At 35.0% G+C, this 21,907-nt stretch overlaps 1 long non-coding RNA gene across 1 annotated transcript in view; it reads right to left on the reverse strand.

Moving 5' to 3' along the window:
• Window positions 1-987: 987 nt before the first annotated feature.
• The window catches only part of LOC116586740, a 56,448-nt gene continuing 35,528 nt past the window's right edge, over window positions 988-21,907 (reverse strand). The window contains exons 3-4 of the long non-coding RNA XR_004284130.1: window positions 7,679-7,752; window positions 988-1,148 (exon numbers count right to left, since the gene is read on the reverse strand). This is a non-coding gene — a long non-coding RNA (uncharacterized LOC116586740). The remainder of the gene's footprint in view (window positions 1,149-7,678; window positions 7,753-21,907) is intronic.

Here is a 21,907-nt window from a genome sequence, read left to right on the forward strand (position 1 = left end):
CTGCAATGGGCTCCCCACTGGACATGGAGCCCACTTAAGATTCTTTCTTTCTCTCTGCCACTACCCTCCTCCCACTCATGCACATGCACACTCTCTTTCTTTAAGAACAAACAAAAAAACAAAGATGTTTGGTTTTTTTTTTTACCTTGACTAAAAGAATTGCTTGTAAGAGTAAATGTTCATGATTTTGAATAAGCAAAGTAATTTATCCAGTTAATTCAGGCACTAATACATTGTTGAGTTAAAAAAAAAGAGAAACTCTAAGGCCACCACATTTCCAATTGGCTGTCTACACTGATTAAAAGGGAAAGGTAATTTAGCTTTCACCTCTGTGAAATTCATGTGTTTTTTAGTGAAATTACTCAGTTGAACTCCATAGAGATTTATAACTCATTTCCCATACCTAGCCAAACATAGTAAATTTACTATCTAGAAACACTGGCATGTTTGACCCCTAAACAAGATAGTGAAAATTCTCTCTTTTCATGGGTTTTTCAGGAACCTGTTTTTTCAATGCTTTATGATTTTTGAAGCACAGTGCTGAAATATAAACTTTCCCTTTAGTGTCAAGGTTTAAATCTTAATTTGTTTGAGTCTTTCCCAGAAGCACAGCACATTCAGGTACTCATATCAGTGTGACCTACTCTTAATTTTACCTAACTGAAATTCTAATGATTTCTCATTTTAAATTTAAAACATCCCATTAGTTTATGGTGTCAAGGGAGAATTCTAGAAGACCAGCTTGGCCAGAAAAATAACCATTTTGAAATGGAATGATTAATAACCAAACAAAGGGCTTTATCCAGCTAGCTTAATTGAAACATATGAATAATATGTAATGAATAAAGGAGAAATGAAAGCAAAGAACCTCACTAACTCAAGGGCTTGGTAATGAAGGAGATGTTCTTTCTTCATTCAAGATTCAGTATGCAAGTCATCAACTTTTGAAGACAGGCAGGGTAATTTTAGGAGAGTAAATCAGTGAAGGTTCTCCACTTTATTAGTGGCCAACTATCATCAGAACTTAAGTTGGTAGGCTTCTATTTCCGGTGACTATGAAATAATTATCCATAAAAGGCAGTCATGACAGTGATTCTGGTGGCAACAGATGACTATCAAAGCTTTAATACTCTCTGAAACTTTGAGATCTGCAAAGAGAAGGGGAAATGAAACACTTTGGCCATGTGATTATTAATCACATTATGTCTGAAAATGTTTTTATTAAATCATTGAACTAGACCTTAATTCTTTAGTCTGTCAATATATATGGATTCCATACTATAGTCCAGAACTGTTGGCTAGTTTTACTTACTTTCCCTCCCTTAATCCTATCATCAAAAGCATGCAATAAGTCTTATTATTTGTTTCACATTTTACTGAGGTTGCGAGCAGTTCTGACATAAAAGTCTGTTGATGATGACAATAACAAAAATAATAACAAAATACTAACAAATGATAGGATTTGACATGACTCTGTAACCTGTCCTCAAAACTATATACTTTCTATTACACTATAACTGCATATTTTACAAATGATTTTTAAAAAGGTGCTGAAGCCAGACTTAAGTAGATTTTATTTCAGCTGAAAATTCTGAAAGCATACAGCAAATTTCTCTTTCAACTGTAAAAACTTATCTCATCAGAATCTCACTTAGCCTAGGCAATGTATCTTGTTCAGGAACTTAGGGATTTTTCTTAAATACATCTTTAATTTTGCACTTGAAATGTAAAGTTTCAAGATGTAAATTCCAACCAGTTCTTGGTAGCTAAAATATTACATGAATAGTTTTTTCATCTTCTTCAAAGAAGATGTGGTCTCCTCACTGAAAGCTGGGCTAGAATTTTTGAGAAACTTTAAAGCCTGTATCAGGCACAAACAAAATGTTTCCTGTAACCAAAATGATCATAACCAAGAGTTTCATTCTGGAAATATTTCCTGTCAGCACAAGCATTTTTTTACAAAGCATATTTTTGGTTGTTGTGACAGTAACCAGTAAAATATTTTTGATGTATCTATATAAAATGGTATATAAAATTTTTCCCCTAAAAACATTTGCTTATGAAGGAAGAGGTAACATCAATCCAAAATAAACTGGCTTGGTGAAAATGATTCTGAACCTCTATTTTACTGCCATTTCATCTCCACTATCCAGACACAGACTGCCTATGCAAAATTAAATAAAACATTCAAATAGGCACAGAAACCAGTCCAACAGGGTCTGGCAGTGTAGCGTTAAAACAATTGGATCAAGTCATGTTGAATATTTTCTCATGTGTCTGTTGGCCATTTGTATGTCTTCTCTGGAGAAATGTCTGTTCATTTCTCTTCCCCATTTCTTAATTGGATTATTTGTTTTTTGGGGTGTTGAGTTTGATAAGTTCTCTATAGATCACTTAGCATTAGAAAAATACAAATCAAAACCACAATGAAATACCACCTCACAGCAGTTGGAGTGGATAAAACTAACAAGTCAGGAAACAACAAATGTTGGCGAGGATGCAGAAAAAGGGGAACCCTCTTACACTGTTGTTAAGAATGCAAATTGGTACAACCCCTCTGGAAAACAGCATGGAGGCTCCTCAAAAAGTTAAAAATTGAGCTACCTTATGATTCAGCAACTGCACTTCTAGGTAGTACACATGCACCCCAACATTTATAGCAGCAATGTCCACAACAGTCAAACTGTGGAAGGAGCTAAGCTGTCCACTGACAGGTAAATGGATAAAGAAGATGTGGTAATCTATATACAATGGGGTATTACACAGCCATCAAAAAGGATGAATACTTCCCATATATATAGATGTGGATGGAACTGGAGGGTATTATGCTGAGCAAAATAAGTCAGAGGAAGACAATTATCACATGGTTTCATTCATATGTGGAATATAAGAAACAGCGCAGAGGGTCATAGGGAAGGGAGGGAAAACTGGAAAGTAATCAGAAAGGGAGACAAACCATGATAAAGGAAACAAACTGAGGGTTTCTAGAGGAGAGGTGGGTGAGGAGATGCATCTGAAACTAAAGATGTACTATATGTTGGCTAACTGAATTTAAATGAAGAAAAAACAATTGGGTCATTTAAATTCTCAGTTTAGGGCTACACTTTTGGGTGGTATCAGCTAAAGAATATCCATGTGCAAATTTCATCAAGCATTTATTGAATACCTATTATGTGCAAAACTTTATACCAGGTGTCAACAAACTTTTTTGATAACTATTTTTGCTTCCCAAGACATATGATGTCTTTCACAGCTACTCGGCAGTGCTGCTGTACCACAGAAGCAGCTAGACACAATACATAATGACTATTATGCTGTGTTACAGTAAAACTTTGTTTACAAAAACAGGTGGCAGGCCAAATTTAGGCCATAAGCCGAAGTTCTGCTAACCCCTGACACATACCTTTGTGGCACAGAAACATTAATGAGTGACAAAAATGTAATTAAAGAGCTCATACCACCAAAAATTGCTGGAATGAAATAAATTATTTCAGTAAATTTGCAGGATATAAAATCAATATATACAAGCAATTGCATTTTTATATATCAAAAACCTGTCAGAAAGAGAAATTAAGAAAACAGTGTCATTTTCAAATAGCATTAAAAAGGAAAAAATACTTGGGAATAAATTTTACTAAGGAAGTGAAAGATTTGTACACTGAAAACTGTAAGACATGGATGAAAGAAATTGAAGATACAAATAAATGGGAAGGTATTCCATGCTTATGAATTAGAAGATTTAATGTTGTTAAAATGTCTATATTACCCAAAGTAATTTACCCAAAATGATCTAGATATTCAGTGAAATCTCTATCTAATGACATTTTACACAAAGCTACAACCAACAGTCCTAAAATGTATATGGAACCACAAAAGAGCCCAAAGAGCTAGAACAATCTTGAGAAAGAACAAAGCTGGAGCCATTATCCTTATTCTAAACTATAATATGAAGCTATAGTAATAAAAAAAAAAACAGTATTGGTACAAAAACAGACATAAGTCAATGCAACAGAAAGGAAAGCTCAGAAATAAACTGATGCATACAAATCAATTAACCTACAACAAACGAGCCAAGAGTATATAACAGAGAAAGATAGTCTCTTCTATAAATGGTTTTAGGAAAACTGGACCACCACTTGCAACAGAATGACACCAGACCCCTCTCTTACACCATACACAAAAATCATCTCAATATAGATTAAAGACTTGAACATAGACCTAAAATTATAAAACTTCTAGAAGGAGGAAGTGAGCTCCTTGACATCAGTCTTGGCAATGATTTTTCAGGTTTAACACCAAAAGCAAAAGCAACATAAGCAAAAATAAGTCAAGTAGTACTTCATCAAACTAAATGCTTCTGCACAGCAAAGGAAACCATCAACAAAATGAAAAGAAACCTAAGGAATAGGAGAAAATATTTACAACCACATCTCTGAAAAGGGTCAATATTGAAAATACATAAGGAACTTATACAACTTAATAGCAAACAAAACAAAACAAACAAAAACAAATAGCCCAGTTAGAAAAAGGGCAAAGGATTAGAATAGACATTTTTCCAAAGAAGATAAACAAGTGGTCAGTGGGTACATGAAAAGTGCTCATAATCACTAGTCATTGGGGAAATGCACATCAAAACCACAATGAGATATCGCCTCATACCTATCTATTATCAGTAAGACAAGAGATAACTAATGCTGGCACAGATGTGGAAAAAAGGAAATCCTTGTACACTATTGGTGGGAATGTAAACTGGTGTTGCCACTATGGAAAAGAGGGTTTTGAAGGGACGGGGGGTGGGAGGTTGGGGTACCAGGTGGTGGGTATTATAGAGGGCACGGATTGCATGGAGCACAGGGTGTGGTGCAAAAATAATGAATACTGTTATGCTGGAAATAAAAATAAATAAAAACAAACAAACAAACAAACAAAAATAAATAAATAAAAAAATAAAAATAAAAATAAAAATAAAAAAAAAGAAATTAAAAATGGAACTATATGATCCACCAATTCCACTTCTGGGTACAGAAGGAAACAAAATCATTATCTCAAAGAGATATCTATACTCCCTTGTTTACTGTAGCATTATTCCTAAAGGCCAAGACATAGAAATAAACTGTAGACAGATGAATGTATAAAGAAAATATATATTTATACATATGTAAAATTATTCAGTCCTAATAACAAAGGAAAGCCTGCCATTTGTGACAACATGAGTGAACCTGGAGAGTTGCATGCTAAGTGAAATAAGCCAGACAGAGGAAGACAAATACTTCATGGAATCCTGGTGGTGATGGTGGGCGGGGGGTGGGGAATATAGAATTGAACTCACAGAAACAGAGAGGAGGAAAGTGGTTTCCAGGAACTGGGGAGTGAGGAAAATAGGAAGAGATTGGTAAAAGAGTACAAACTTCAAGCTGTGAAATGAGTAAGAGTACCAACTTTCAGCTGTAAAATGTAAAATGTGAGGCTCTAATGTATAACATGATGATCATAGCTGATACCACAGTACTGTGTACTTGAAATTTGCTAAGACAGTAAAATTTAAATATTCTCACCAAAATAAAAAAGAAAAAAGTATGTCAAGTGACAGATTAATTGTGTTAACAACTCAATGGGGGGGAATCATTTCACAATGTATACACATGGCAAATCATCATATTGTACACTTTAAATACATTTTGTCAATTATATCTCAGCAGAGATTTTTTAAAAAATATATTTTATTTATTTATTTGACAGACAGAGATCACAAGGCAGAGAGGCAGGCAGAGAAAGGGGAGGAAGCAGGCTCCCTGCTGAGCAGAGAGCCTGACGTGGGGCTCAATCCCAGGACCCTGGGATAATGACCTGAGCTGAAGGCAGAGGCTTTAACCCACTGAGCCATCCAGGCACCCCTCTCAGTAGAGATTTTTGAAAAAAATAATAAAGAGCTTACAGTTCAGAGAGAGTGGTATTCTTATACATTTGAAATAGGAAAGTCATGAAGTGATACAATAAAACTGCAACAAGTACTATAGAGAACACAGAAAATATGAGAAGCTATGCTGGTTCTTGAAGGATGATTAGGACTTTGACTACTGGGATAGATGTAAACTCTACATAATGAGACCAGCAATCAACAAACTGACCAATGAGGTAAAGTTTAAGATACTCCAGAAAGAGCAAGAAATCAAGAGTAACTAAAGCAATAGGACCTTTAGGGGAATACGATAAAAGAGGCTAGAGAAGGCATCTCAGGGCCACGTGGTCAGTCCTTGGATAATACATTGAAGTTTAGATTTGATGCGTTAGTTGATGGCACATTCTAAGTTCAGAAGAATATATACCAAACTGCAAACTTGTTCACCTCTCACATCTAAGGAATGTAGGAAGGGGTAAGTGTGTAAATGATAGATTTTTATCTTTTACTCTTTACCCTTCTACATACTTCTAATTTGTCATAATTCACACTCATTGCTTCTGAAACAGGACAAAAAGTAATAGTATCATTTGTATCTTCTTATCCCTTATTTTTTAAAATTGTAGTTGAAGATACTTATATTAATTAGCTTCCTCATACTCAGAACTTTGGTTTACTGCTTATATGTTGCTTAATCTCTGCTGTTACAAGACACCATGAAGTATGAAAAAGTTCATACAAGTAGAATTATTTGTGAGGGGTAATATGATGGCAGAAGTGAGCTGTGTGGCACTGACTTTACTAGACTATAACTTCCTGGGGTTAGGCCTGTGTCTGGAACACAGTATGTACTCTATCAATATTTGTTTAATGAATAGTTATAAGGTTTTCTTCTCTAAGCACTATCAAGTCTCCTTGCTGTAACTGAAGGCAGTATAGAGCACTCACATTTTCTGTGTAGTCCTGAAGGGAGTAGTATCTGTTATTTTTGACAATCAGCACCCAATTGCCCTGCAGGTAGAGAAGTTCCTTAGATTTTCTTAGAGAAGCCACCCTCCTCTACTTCAAACATACATAGTTGGCTGGGGCTGATACATGACCTAAGCCACAGGTACACAGCCATCCACCAGTCTCAGTAGTTGGTCAGGAGTTAGGAGTGAAATGTGACCCATCAAAGCTGAAGTTTGGTTGGAGTTTTCTAACAAAGGCACAGTCAGAAATAATCTCCAATAATTTTGAACTTGAAAGCACACAGACTAGATGCTGCCTCCATCTTGCCACCATTTATATCCTGCATATACACCAAAGAATGCTAGGGTACAGAGAAGTTACAAGCCATTTCACTTCTAACCAAATAGATGCCCTATTCTTGAGCCACTTCAGAAAGTGCCCTATCTCTAAATTCATGTGCTTATGTGAGGCCACAATTGGCTTTTTATGCTTAGCCATTAATAAATCAATTACAACCTAAAGAGAACTTAGCTTTTCTAGTTGGAATATATCCTCACTCCCCACATTTACAGTATATTCTAAAGTGCCTTAGTTTCTTTTTCTAACACATTGTCTCCAAAATGAGTTATGCAATTTCTGCAACATTTATATGAATGACTGAAGGAACTAGAAATATATAGATTGTTACATAAATCATTTTAGTTGGATCTAAATTTTTTTTATAATTATTCATTATTAATTTGGTGGTCTATCTTTTCTTTTCAGTAGTCAACTCCAACTGATTTTACTTGGCTTACAGTTTCCCCTTCTAGTCTTTATAAATTTCACCTGTGCAGAAGCCTTTTTCCTATTTCTTCTTGTGTGTTCCTCCCCAAAATCAGCAACATCAAATGCCTTAGACTCTGAAATCACAAATGTATGTCCATTACTTCACTGTTTATGAAACCCAATTTATATCCAAAGACTCAGATAGGTTCAAATAGTATTTAGTATTATAATTTTTCTTCAAAAGATTATAAAAAGGAAAAAATATTGTAATGTGTTTTCTAGCCATCAGTCTTAATTTTTTATTCCACTTAATAGGAAATTTGATTTAATCAAAACTCCCTCATTAAAAAAATAAATAAATAAATAAAATATAAATGTATACCAGTGTGCTTTTTCTTCATACTTATTAGTAAATCCTACTTTCATTCAGAAGGACTTATGTATTTTTATTTTAATTTATTTAAATTTATATTATTCATTTTTTAAAATTAATTAATTAATTATTTTTTTTACATTTATTTTTTATTTTCAGCATAACAGTATTCATTATTTTTGTACCACACCCAGTGCTCCATGCAATCCATGCCCTCTATAATACCCACCACCTGGTACCCCGACCTCCCACCCGCCCCCCCTTCAAAACCCTCAGATTGTTTTTCAGAGTCCATAGTCTCTCATGGTTCACCTCCCCTTCCAATTTCCCCCAACTCCCTTCTCCTCTCTAATTCCCCATGTCCTCCATGCTATTTGTTATGTTCCACAAATAAGTGAAACCATATGATAATTGACTCTCTCTGCTTGACTTATTTCACTCAGTATAATCTCTTCCAGTCCCGTCCATGTTGCTACAAAAGTTGGGTATTCGTCGCCAAACTGTGGAAAGAACCAAGATGCCCTTCAATGGACGAAGGGATAAGGAAGATGTGGTCCATATACACTATGGAGTATTTTATTCATTTTATTTATTTTTATTTTTATTTTTTAAGTAGGCTCCACACCCAGCATGGGGCTTGAGCTCATGACTCTAAGATTAAGACCTGAAGTGACATCAACAGTCATACACTTAACCAATTAAGTCACCCAGGCACCCAGGATTTATGTATCTTTAAAAAACGAAGAAATGGTAACTTGATTACAATAAGAATTTTTTTCTTTAATTTCAGAAGACTTGATGGTTTTTTGTGGGTTTTCTCCCCCCACGATGATGTGTTTTTTTCTGCTCTCCTATTCTTTCTAATAGCTCTTCTAAGTTGATCCCTGCCCTCTTCAAAAACACAACTCACTCCTACCCAAACTGCTCATTTTCATGCAGCTGAAAATAAGTCAACAATGGTACCGCATTTATTGACTGCACTACCTTGAGGATCATGTGTTCTGAGATATGGTGTAGCCACATTAAGATTTCTGTGATAATCTCATGGCCAATAAGGATTATGCTAACCAGCTATAATTTCTTCCAGAAACCAGAAATTATTTATGTGTTGATACAAGCTGGGCATTTATATAACATGACTGGTTTGCCTCTTCTTGAATTTTTCTCGTAACCCATAAAATACTTGCAATGTATCTTGCATAGGGATCAAAAACAATAATAATCTTATGGGGTTTTATGATTATATATTGGACACATACCATAACTATTACTCCCCTTCCCCCTCTAAACATTTTATATATCCAAAAATTGAAATAAGTCACTGATAATATGGGGACAATTTATATTTGTTAAATAGTTGGAGAATATAGGAAACTGAGTATATGCTAAGGAGATCTGCAAATGAAGGATGACTATTTGGTTTAAATTACAGATATCTTTGGCCAAAATAATACTGTAATGTTGTCTAGCCAAGTATATGTCATGATCTTCATCAACTAGTCTCTTCTTCAACAAAGGATAATTTTTTTCTTAAAAACCAGAAACATGAGAAAGCTCATATAAAACTAACAAGTGTAATTAATCAGTTTTAGGATCAGTAAATATTCTTTTTGAATATCTAGAAGATTATTTTTATAATATCAAGAAAGAGATAACAGAATTACATAGACAAATATTTCTTTATAACCTATAATATCTAATATTTCCCAAGACTGAATCACTGAGACTCTGTAACTAAACAAACAGACCTAACCATGCCCCTTATAATGTTTAAATGCTTGGAAACACATTTAAACACTTTTTAACTCCTATAACAAATTCTATCAGGGCAAAATTTCAAAACACTTATTTTCAAAAGTTTATTAGTTGTATAAATGAAAATGTAAAGTATACCCTCCCAAAATAGTCTGTGTTGCAGGAACAGTTTTCTGTCAGTGCCAACTTCATAGCCTAGCACTAAATTTTGTGCACAGTGAGCATGGCTACAGTGCAATTTATGGCATATGCATTACAGCAGATCTCAAGTAAATTATGAACTCTGTGTGTTACTGAGGCACTGTCAAACTCTGATTGATTTGGACAGTTTGCAGTTAATTAAGTTCATTCCAATTCTGTCTCTTCATCCAATTTCAAAGTATTCTATATTGAAAGCCTATTTTCAATTAGTAAGAAGGATGAAACAAAAAGAATTAATTACAAAAGTGACAATCCCCATTTAAGTCTTCATAGTAGAGCAATTATGTATCTTAAAAGTTAAGAAATTGAGGAGTTGTACTTGTCTAATACATTATGTCCTTGATGTGTATCTTATATATATTAAAACTTGACGGAGGCATGCTATTATAGTGAGGAAAAGGAAACGTGATGATTGGAGTTATCTGTAGTTGCTAGAAGTTAAATAAGGGAATACCATTTACATGGGCATTTTACTTAGTATTTAATTAAGAGTTAAACTTCTTTTCTGAACAATAGAAATATGGCAGATGTCCTGGAAATTTTTGTGATAAGACATATTTACTTAGTGAATCTTACAAATCTGAAAAGTATGGCTAGTTTTTCAAAGCCTACTAGGCAACTCTGATCAAATAAACCACCACCCTCCAATCTTATCCCACACTGTCACTCATCAAGACCCTCCAAACCTGACCACCATAACCAATATGAGGCAAGTTCGCATATCAGGTGTTAGAAAGGTATATAAATCTACCATAAATGTTTAGCTCTATCACTTATTAGGCAGGATCTTGGCAGGGAATTTTTTAACCTTTTTATTTTTCAGTGAAGAGGTTTATAAAATGAAGATGATCCCATAAAATCTACAGGGAAGAGTCAAATATTAAGAAGAGAATTATGTACTTTTTTTTAATGTACTTTATTTAACACAATACCTGGCATAGTGAATGGTTATTTATCATCATTCTCATAATAGTGATGATACTTAAAAATCAGACAGACACCCAGGTCTGTCTACAAACTTCACACCTACATTATTTTAACAGGATATTACTGCACAGAAGTTCCCAGAAGTGACAAGATTTTGGTGTGGCTTTAAGTACACTGACTCTGATATCTCAATGGGGCTTCAAGTTAGAAATATCAAGAAGGCAGACAAGATGAGACAGCATTATATGAAAATATTTGATGTTTATTAATGTCAAGAAGAGATTCACAGCTTGGTAGTTTTTAGTGGGTTTTTCTCCTAAACTCAGTAGTTGAAACACCATGTAGATAGAATAGAGAAGAAGGAAGCCCAGATGTGACATAAGGAGCTGCCTTACAGGTGAAGATTTTTGAAAGAAAGTATAAAACAAAAATTAAGACAAAGGATACTATAAGGTGGAGGCAAACTGATAAAAAAAAGTATCAAGAAGAATTAAAAAAAAACCTGATAGGTATCAAAATAATGTAAAAAAATCTATTATATTAAAAATGTGCTAATGGCATGGGAATAGTGAAATAAGTCAGAACAGAGAGTCAAATGAATCAAGCATATGAAGAATATGGATTTCAAATGAGAGAGAAAACACGGCTAAGTCAGTAAATAGTTTAAGAACTACTAAATGATCTTCAGAGGATAAGAGAATTAGATATTTATCTAATACCACAAACATCTAAACATCCATGCTAAATGGATAAAAGATCTAGATATAAAAAATGTACTAGCTGAATAGAAGAGAATGATACAAAACTCAAGATCCATAAAAGAAATATTGGCATATGAATTATAATAATGTACTAATTCTCCATAAAAAATTAACAAATTAAAAATAACCAAAAAGCAGAAACATTCTTGTCACACACAAAACCAAAGGTTTTGTATTTATAAAATACAAAGAGCTCCTACAATCTAACTTCTAAAGAGCTTGATCATCCCAGGGGAAAAATGGACAAAGTAGATAAATAATGAATCCCCAGATAAAAATTACAAACAACCAGTGAACACATAAAAATAGTAACCTCTTAAAAATATGATATAGGTTTTTCTGCCTATTCCATGAGATTAAAAAATATAAAGGATTAGAACACCTAATGTGGGCGATAAATATGGAAATGCATACTCTAATATTCATTTGGTGGGTGATAAATTGGTACAACTGTTCTGGAGTCTAACATGGTATTATTATCAATATTATAAATGTATACAGTTTACAGCCCAGCAAATCCAGCAATACTAAAACCATTACTACTAAATATCACATAGAATTATAGCATAAATTACTATAAAGAATTTAGTTATTTTCACAAGGAAGTTCATTATAGCAACAATAACAAAAAGACAAAATGAAATTTAAAACCTCACAATATCCATTAATAGAGGAATTGTAGATCCAAAATCAAAATACATCAGAATTTTTAAAAAATTCTACTAACTTGGAATTTTAAAGATTCTACAATTTAGAATTCTAAATTCTACAATTTAGAATTCTAAAATTCTAAATAATTTTAAAAATTCTACTAACTTGGAAATATATAAATAACATATTATTGGTCAATAAATAAGCTGGGTGAACTCATGTGTGTAAATATATGCTGAAGCAAAAGATGGCTTACAAACTATTATGACAATAGCGCTATAAAGTTGAACTAGAAGTTGAACTAGAGGTGGAATGGAAATTTTCTAAAAATATTAATTATTTATTTATTTGAGAGAAAGAGAGTGAGCACATGTACCTGCAAGTGGGTGGGGGAGGGGGCAGGGGGTGCAAGAGGAAGGGAGAAGAGAGAATCCTGGAGCAGACTCCCTGCTGAGCCAGGAGCTGGATGCAGGGCAGGGCTCATCCCAGAGCCTTAGGATTATGACCTGTGCCAAAAACCAAGAATTGGCTGCTTAACCAAATGACCTACCCAGGCACCCTGAAAAGTTTTTAATAATTTTTCCTTAAAAAATAAGTTGGGCTATCGTTCTGCTGATTGCCGTGTGTACACTTTTATCTTTCCTGAATTTTCCAAAATTACTATGAGTTGCATTTAGAATCAGAAAATATATTTTAAAACAAGTTTCTTTGAATTGAAGAAGAATGAGAACTATGTAAATAACATATGTCAATATAAACGTGCTTTATAAACAGGCTACTCAGAGCCATGCCACAGTTAACCTACTGACATGGCTTGCAAGTTCTTTCACCTTTTGTGCCTCAACTTTCTCAGCTGCAAAGTGAGCATGAAAATACCCCCTGTATAGCTTTATTTTATGAAATAGCAAACGGGAAACCGATAAGTTACTGAAGGTAAAGTATATGCCAAGCTCCTGGCATATGATGAAACTTCAGTAAACATGCTAGCATGAATTTTTTTGTTTTTGATAGTGATACTAACAGTAGAGTAGAAAAGGAAGGGCTGGCTTTATTTGATGAAGTGAAATATGGCAAATGACTGAATTTAAATGTTATTTATTTTGAAGAAATTTCTTGAAGAAGTAGGTTATGTTAAGATTATTTTCCTTTAGTACTCCTTAAGTCACCAAGCCACCTTTACACCCCACCTTCCATTCCTCCGGGTGACCAGCCAGCCTCCAGTTTACACTCTGCTCTTCCCTATCTTTATGCCTTTGTACAAACTTTTCCACCAATGGGAGTGACCTCACACCATTGAAACTCGATTCATCTTCTAAAAAACAGTTCAGTTCCTGGGTCATAGGGTAGCTCTATTTTTAATGTCTTGAGGAACCTCAGCCATCAGAAAGGATGAATACCTACCATTTGCACTGACATGGATAGAAATGGAGGGAATCATGCTAAGTGAAGTAAGTCAAGCAGAGAAAGACAATTATCATATGGTTCCACTCATATGTGGAACAGAAGGAATAACAAAGAAGACCACAGGGTAAGGGAGGGAAAACTAAATGGGAAGAAACCAGAGAGGGAGACAAACCATGAGAGACTTTGGAATCCAGGAATCAAACTAAGGGTTACAGAAAGGATGGGGGGGCAGGGGGGATGGGGTAACCGGATGATGGATATTAAGGAGGGCACATGTGGTGATGAGAACTGAGTGTTATGCACAACTAATGAATTGTTGAACACCAAATCAAAAACTAATGATGTCTTATATGTTGGCTAATTGAACATAATAAAAAAAAATTTAAAAATACTTCATTCTTGTACTACCTCCTCCATTCCCCATTTCCCAACATTTCTGCCCTATGTTAGCAAATCCACTTATTCAGTTCTTACCTTTTGCCTTATATTATTATTTGTGTCAATGTAAATCATCCCATCAAGTAAACTTCTTCATGATGAGAGTAGGAGACTAGGAAGTGAAGGGATGGCAGGATGTGTTAAACCTGATGTCCACACAGACTTTTAAAGAACTACTTAAACATAGAAACCATTCAGTGATTTTTTTTTTAAGATTTTATTTATTTATTTGACAGAGATCACAAGTAGGCAGAGAGGCAGGCAGAGAGAGAGGAAGGGAAAGCAGGCTCCCTGTTGAGCAGAGAGCCCGATGCAGGGCTTGATCCCAGGATCCTGAGATCATGACCTGAGCCGAAGGCAGAGGCTTTAACCCACTGAGCCACCCAGGCGCCCCCATTCAGTGATTATTAACTGATTTTAATACAACTTGAAGATGGAGGAGCTAAGGAGGATACAAAAAATAGCATTTTGCCTAAGTAGTGATGGTGCTATAAAGAAAAGATGGTGGGGACTTCTTAAATTGAACAGTGAGAAACATTGCTTTTTCAACTCCCACTTTCAAATTAAGGTAAAAAAGACAGCAACAAAAGCAGTAAGAGAAGTCTCATTTTCAATGAAACCATGAGAAAACAACCTCAAACCACAAAATATGAAGATTAGTTAAAAAACAAAAACAAAAAGAACCTGTAATGAAATCAAGGGAGACTATTGGGGGAAAATACGAAACCATTTTTTAACTTTTTAAAATTTTTGTAAAGATTTTATTGATTTATTTGTCAGGGAGAGAGAGACAGAGTCAGGCAGAGAAAGAAGCAGTCTCCCTGCTGATCAAGGAGCCCAATGCAGGACTCGATCTCGGGACCCTGGGATCACAACTTGAGCCACCCAGGTGTCCCTGAAACCATTTTTTTTTTTTAAGTCCAAGTTACTATTGTATGTAGTACAACCCTGAAACACCAAATAAGCAATGCCTTACTTGAAGAAATGAATTCTGAGTGAGTGGATTAGCCAGGGGAATATGCCTGGACTGTGTTCCCCATGCTAATGATTAGATGTGAGGTTAAAGACATACCCTCACAGAAGTAGGTCAGTAGCATAGAAAGGTAAAGAAATAAGCATTGTGTGTCCTAGTTTCAGTCAGCTGCATAAACGTAAATAAATGCTAAATTGTAATGCATGAAGCCCAGATTAAATTATTTTAAAGGAAAATGTAGATTTCTGAATTTATCTCAGAAGATAGTAAAAGACTATGCAGTTACCAAAGAAGTAACTGAATATGTGGACAAAGAGCTACCTCTCTAAGACTTATGAGGCCATGATGGTTCAACAGGTAAAATCTATCAAACCTTTAGGAACCAGTAACAGAGCATTAACAAAATTGTTTTTACTAATTTTAAAACATCCTTCTTAGGTCTTTCTCTAAAGTCATAACTGTGATGCTAAACTATAATAAAGATGGCCTCAAAAAAGAAGGAGAGGGAAGGAGTACAAGCAAAGCTCACTTATTAGTATGAAGACACCAAAACTCTGAGGGAAACAGCAGTAAAGTTAATCTAGCAGTATTTAAAGAGAATTACAAATACGGTTCAGCCTTGTGCTACTGAAATGGTTCAATATTGAAAAATGTTTATATTAAGAGTTTAGAGGTGTATACTTATCTCCACCAAAACTTCAGATGGCATTCTGTAAAACTTAACATTCATTCTGATAATACAGTAGAATAGGAATCAATATGATAAACACACAGTCACATAAACAGACGCACATTCTCTTTTAGAAATGGAAAGATTAAAGATGTAAGCCAAGAATGCTCAATATATATAGCAATATTAAATAGATTGAATATGAAACAGCATAAAGGGAGAGAAAAAAGGTATAATTATCTGCCCAAAATTTGATCACATATTCCAGAAATCATAAAAGATTCAGTGGTAGTATTATAAATGTAGCAATACTTAGTACAAAATTGAGAATATTCTGTCTTGGCCCATCCAAGCAGTCTCCTCCTCCCCTACATTTTAGGTAGGAGGAAGGCTTATTAGCCTAGCCAGTGTGTGTGTGTGTGTGTGTGTGTGTGTGTGTGTGTGTGCACGCGCGTGTGCATGTGTGCATCTATGTCATACATGTATACATGTAATGTAGAATTAGGACATGTTTAAAGAGAGGCAAATTAAAGGACTAAGATCAGCAACTTTGCATAATAAAGAGAGTCTGGATATATTTGTAGGTAAAGTAAAAAATACAGAAGATAAAAGGACTGATGGCAAAGGTGGGTATTGCAGGAAGAAAATAATTCTAAAATTTGAGAATCAAAGAGAGATTTTGGTTGTGTGCAGAGGGGAAATTACCCAAAGAAGTTTGCAGCTGTGACCCATTAGTGGAAGCACATAGCACCTGGGGGATGAGCAAGTCAACCAAAACCATTATTCACAGGGAATAATTTCAGGAAAACAAAAGGGTGTATCTCACATCTTCGGGTTAAATTTTGAACTCTAAACCTAGGAGCTGGATAAAAATCCTTTGGAAATGATAGCACATTACACCATGCATTGGTTTCTAATAATCATTTTTTATATTGGTGGAAAGTGAAGACCATACTACTGCCACCCAACTTGTTAAAAAAACAAGAGATGTTCTTTTCTTCAGAGGCATTATGACTATAAGCAGTATAGTGGTACAAAGTATCAGTTCTGGATTCTAAGACCTGGATTCAAATCCTAGGGTTGTTGACTAAGTTTCTGAACCTTCTGAGTATTGGTTCCTTACCTATAAAATTTGAGTAATAATAGCATCTCTTATATAATTTTGTTGTGAGCATGAATAACACATTCAATACAACACTTGGATTTGTATGTACGCAATAAATACTATCTATTTTTATGAAACACACCTGTGATATGTTTCTGGGGAAATATGTCACTGTTTAGTTTGTCATCTCCATACACAAAATTCTACAGCTCCAGCACATACCAGAAAAAAATACTTTTTAATATTGAACACATCATGCTAGATAAGCAGTTTTTAATGTTGAGAAGTCTTCATACCTAGATTTATTTTTTTAAATCTCAATTAGTTGTCACAAGAAAAATTTTAAATTATCACTTAAAATTTTATACACAGCATAGATGGTGTTTAGTTTCATGGTGAGCAATTACCCAAATAAGTCAAGATATAATACAGTTGTCACATTTCAGAAGAAACTATGTTTACAACGTCACAAAATTGAAGAGAGAAATTATTTGGATGAGAAGATAGATTCCCCATCCTGAAAAAAAGAAAAACAACAACAACAAAAAAACCCTCAATCTCATTCAGCCCCTGCTGTGCTTCTCTTCAAAGGAATGATCAGCTTTATACATTTCTAATTTTTGTTCCATTGAACATACAGACATAACCTGAATATACCCTTATCATTTATTTTCAAAAGAGATATCTTGATTCCTTGCCAGACTGCTATTTATATTACCCGTAAGACAGCCAGCCTGATGATACAGGATGAAAATGGCTTCCAGCCCTACCCATAAGTCCACTGAGCTATAAAGCAACTTTGTTAACTTCACTTATTGGATTTTAAATTGTCATGTATTGGCAGTTTGTCACTGGCATTGACTTCCTGCCCTAGAGCCAAGATTACTGCTATAACTACTGGTTCATTCTTCATCACCAAGTTTATAGCTCACTACTCTGGCCACTGTGAGGAGGTAATGTTTGAGAACTCTCCATCACAGTACCATTTTTAGTACATCCCTGGAAACTGAACTATGGAGAATTTCATCCTGGATCCTCAGCCAGCTATCTTTACAAATTCTCGATGACTGAATAATTCCATCCCAAACTCATTCAGTCAGCAAATACTTATGAGGCCAGCTGGTAATGACTTGGAAGTTTTGGTAGACAGAAAAGAATATCAAGACATGGTCTCTGCTCTTAAACAGCTTATAGCTTAACTGAAGAGAAAAAACAAATGCACAGCTAACCATTAGAGAAAAGTGATCACCTATTTCAAATGTCTGGCAAGTTTGTCCAGTTCTTGCTATCCCCACTGCGACCATAGTAGTGTCAGTCACCATTAGCTTTTGTCTGTAACACTGTTGCAGGCTCCTCACTGGTCTCCCCTCCTTTGAATGAATCTCCTCCATGACAATGAAAGGGACCTTTCTAACGTAGAAATATAATAATACAGCTTCCACTTAATACATCCCGCAGTGCTTCTCCAATGCTTTTAGGACAAAATTCAAATTTCTTAACATGGCTTAGATGGCCCACCTAGATCTGCACTCTTTCCAGTCCAACACTCCAGATTTATCACTCACCCTTCCCTTCCTTTAGCTTTGCAGTATAACCATATCAAATTCCTTTAGTCCCTAAAATTTCAAATAGTCTTAAGACTCTAAGCTGCAAAACATGCTAGTCCCACTGCCTAAACCTTCCTTTTACAATTCTTCACTCTATCCCATATCTGAGCCTGGATAATTTTTACTTGATCTTTATGTATAAGCAGAAATGTTACTGCCCTTAGGAAACCTACACTGACCTATATATTTGATTACTTTCCCTACTCTATCCTAATATGTGTTCATTTCACACCTTGTTTATACTTTATCACTGTATTCTAATTATTTTTACTATCATTTTGGCTGAATATTAATGTTCCTAAAGACAGGGAGTGCTTCTATCAAATTTATTGTTGTACCTAGCTAGTATCCAGCTAATACATACCAGACTCTCAATAAATATCAGGAATGAATGAATGAATGAATGAATGAGATGCATAAGTGTAATAGAAATTCAGAAAAAAAGAGATCAATGTTACTAGAATGATCATGAAGGACCTGAGAAAAAGCATTTGATAAATAAATAGGATTTTGACAACTAGGAGAGAAGAAAAAAGCATTTTATAGTAAGAAGCAGCAAATTTATAGCAAAGACTAACAATTACATTAAATAAGAAGGAGACTTTCATAACACTGTGTGCATATTATTAGTCAGGGGAAATAAAACTAGCTAGGTATATGGCGAAGGCAGATCATGAAAAATCTGTAGAACAGGCAGAGAAGCAAATAAGTTCACCATGATTTATTTATTTATTGTCTACTTAGGACTTACTGTGATTTTCAATCAGAGGATGCTTGATACTGAACAATCTGGGAAAATAACCAGTCATTATCTCATCAAATATTGCCCCTTCTTTTCTCTATTATTTTTGCATTCTCATTAAACATATGGTAGTACCTGTCATTCTTAGTTCCTCACTTTCATATTTTTCACTGCATTGTCTCTCTTATGTTGCACTGTTACTTCTTCAGACTGTTTGCCAAATATGTCTTCAACTTTGTCCAATGCTATTAAACCTACCCATTGCATTTTTTATTTAAGTTACTACATTCTTTTAAGTCTTTGTTCTCCTCATTTTAAAAACAGTGGTGTGGTTCTTCTTCATATTTTAAATATTAACATATTAAGAATGTTCATTTTACATCCTTATTATATAATTCTATTATCTGAAGATCCTGGAGGTCTATCCCTCTGGGCTCTTGCTTACAAGGGGCTTGTTTCCATGCATGTTTTTTTAAGTTTGGACTGTCCAGACTTAATCCACAGGAATTCTGTGCAGCCTGGGTTGAGAGAGCCTCATTCAAAAGAGAATTTGTTTTTGCTTCTGCCAAGCAACCTCATATTCTACCAACCCGAGACTAACTTAATTACTCATTTACACATTTTCAGGGCTACAATGGAAGTATAAATTTTAACTACACACTAGCATGAGGGCCTATGTATCATTACAAATCTTTAGGGGAGGCATTTTTCTCCAACTAGAGCTCAAGACCAAACAGCTAAGCTACCTTCTCTTTGCAGTTCTGTTGGATTTTTTTCTTCTTTTCCTTTCCATTCTCTCATTAGGTTGTGGCCGTTAGAGATTCCCAGCTTTGTCAGTTCCAGCTCCTCATGAATTCCCCCACCACTTCCCTAATAAAGCCTTCTCTTCTACCTCCAGGTGTCCATTAAAAGACAAACCTTTAGATTACCAAGAATGGAAAACACCTCCAGGCAAATTGCACCTGTAGTACAGCTGTCTACTCCAGAGTTTTTGAGCTATCTCTTTATTTTGGGGCAGTGGGAAGCTCCCTTACATTCTGGCAAGCTCAGCATTCTAGTGCACGTTGTGATATTTTATCTAGTTGTTATATTTCATCTACATATTTTATAATGGGAGAGTTTGTGCGTATTTTCTCAATCACACTGACGGAAACTCAGGTCAAGAGGAATCAATAATTTAAATGGGGAAGGAATGTTGGTCTTAAATGGCAGGAACCAGATAGGCTCTAATTCATACCTGTTTGCACAGCTTTATCACTGTAAGTCCCTTGTCCTGGTAACCTGTCACTCCAGGACCCTACATCTAGAACTAATCACTTCTGGCAGTCGAAGTTGTTGGTGACAAGTAACAGATATGGACTATGTTAAACAAAAAAGAAAGGAATTTTTTGGAGAACTATTGCCAGAATCAGTGACAGATGGGCAGCCAGGCCTTCAAGATGGGAAAGCACAAGAACAGTCATGATAACTTCCTCAAATTTCATAAATTCTCCTAGGAGCACTTACCCAAGCCTACATATTTTCTCCACTCCTTGGTTGCATCATAGTTGTGAGCCTTAATCCCCACCAAAATACTCCTGAAAGAGCTTCCATAAAAGATGTGGCACAGCCAAACAATACTAAACAAACAAACAAACAAACAAACAAAACTCATCACAGCAGACATGGTGGGCTAGTGGAAAACCATGGTGATAATTAAAATTGCCTTAGATTTTTTGAAGTCATATGACTATTAACCCTTTTCCACCACACCTGCCCTTAAATCAGATCACTTTCATCTTACAGCTGGTGAATTTTTGTTATTCTAAGTGCATGATGTTATATTTCCTGCTACTAAAATTTTCACAGATTTATCTTCATTACATTTCTACCACTCACAGGGAACTCAGGGAACTCAGTTTGAGTCACCCTTTATCCTTTGTATTGTTCAATTCTCCACTTCCTCCCATATCCTGTTTATATTCCCGTGGCCCTCAATGCTTGACATTTTTTGAACAAATACATATCCTCTTATTTCTATCTCTATACTCATGTCTACCCTATAGGTATTTAAATGTAAAAGGTCTCCTTTTTTTAGTAAAAAGCTATTTGCCACCCAGTCTCTAGGAAAGAATGGACAGAGTTGTGTTTTATACAACAGCACTACAGCTACATATTATTGTAATGTATGTAAAGATAAGCAAACTATTGCTTATAGGAGGGGGAAAAAAAGCCCAAAGTTTATGGAATGCATAAGTAGCAGAAATGGGATCCAAAACCTTTATCTGACTATGAAGTTTTCCAGTTAACAATTAGCTCATTCTGGCATAGAATATCTAAGAATAGCTTCCAAATATTTCCTAGTGAGTATCTCCTTTATTGTGTTCTAAGCTATAGTATCTGCTCATTCCAATGCTTAACAAATAGTAATTTAATGATTTGTGCCATGTGCTTTTCTAAACCCTTGGAATATATCTGTAAGTTAAAGAGAGAGAGAGAAAAAAAAATCTATATGCCCAAGTATCTTTGTGATGGAGATGGATAGTAAATACTAAATATGACAAGTTTTCCTTATATAGTTTTTCAGATGAATGTTAAATGCTAAGGAAAAATAATTAAAAGGAGTGTAGGGTAAGTGGGAAGTGAGAATGCTGAGGGACAGGAATTGAGTTTGCTGTACGTCGTAGCATATATTAGATTGAA

Source organism: Mustela erminea, chromosome 3 (assembly GCF_009829155.1).
Source record: "Mustela erminea isolate mMusErm1 chromosome 3, mMusErm1.Pri, whole genome shotgun sequence".
Lineage (NCBI taxonomy): Eukaryota > Metazoa > Chordata > Mammalia > Carnivora > Mustelidae > Mustela > Mustela erminea.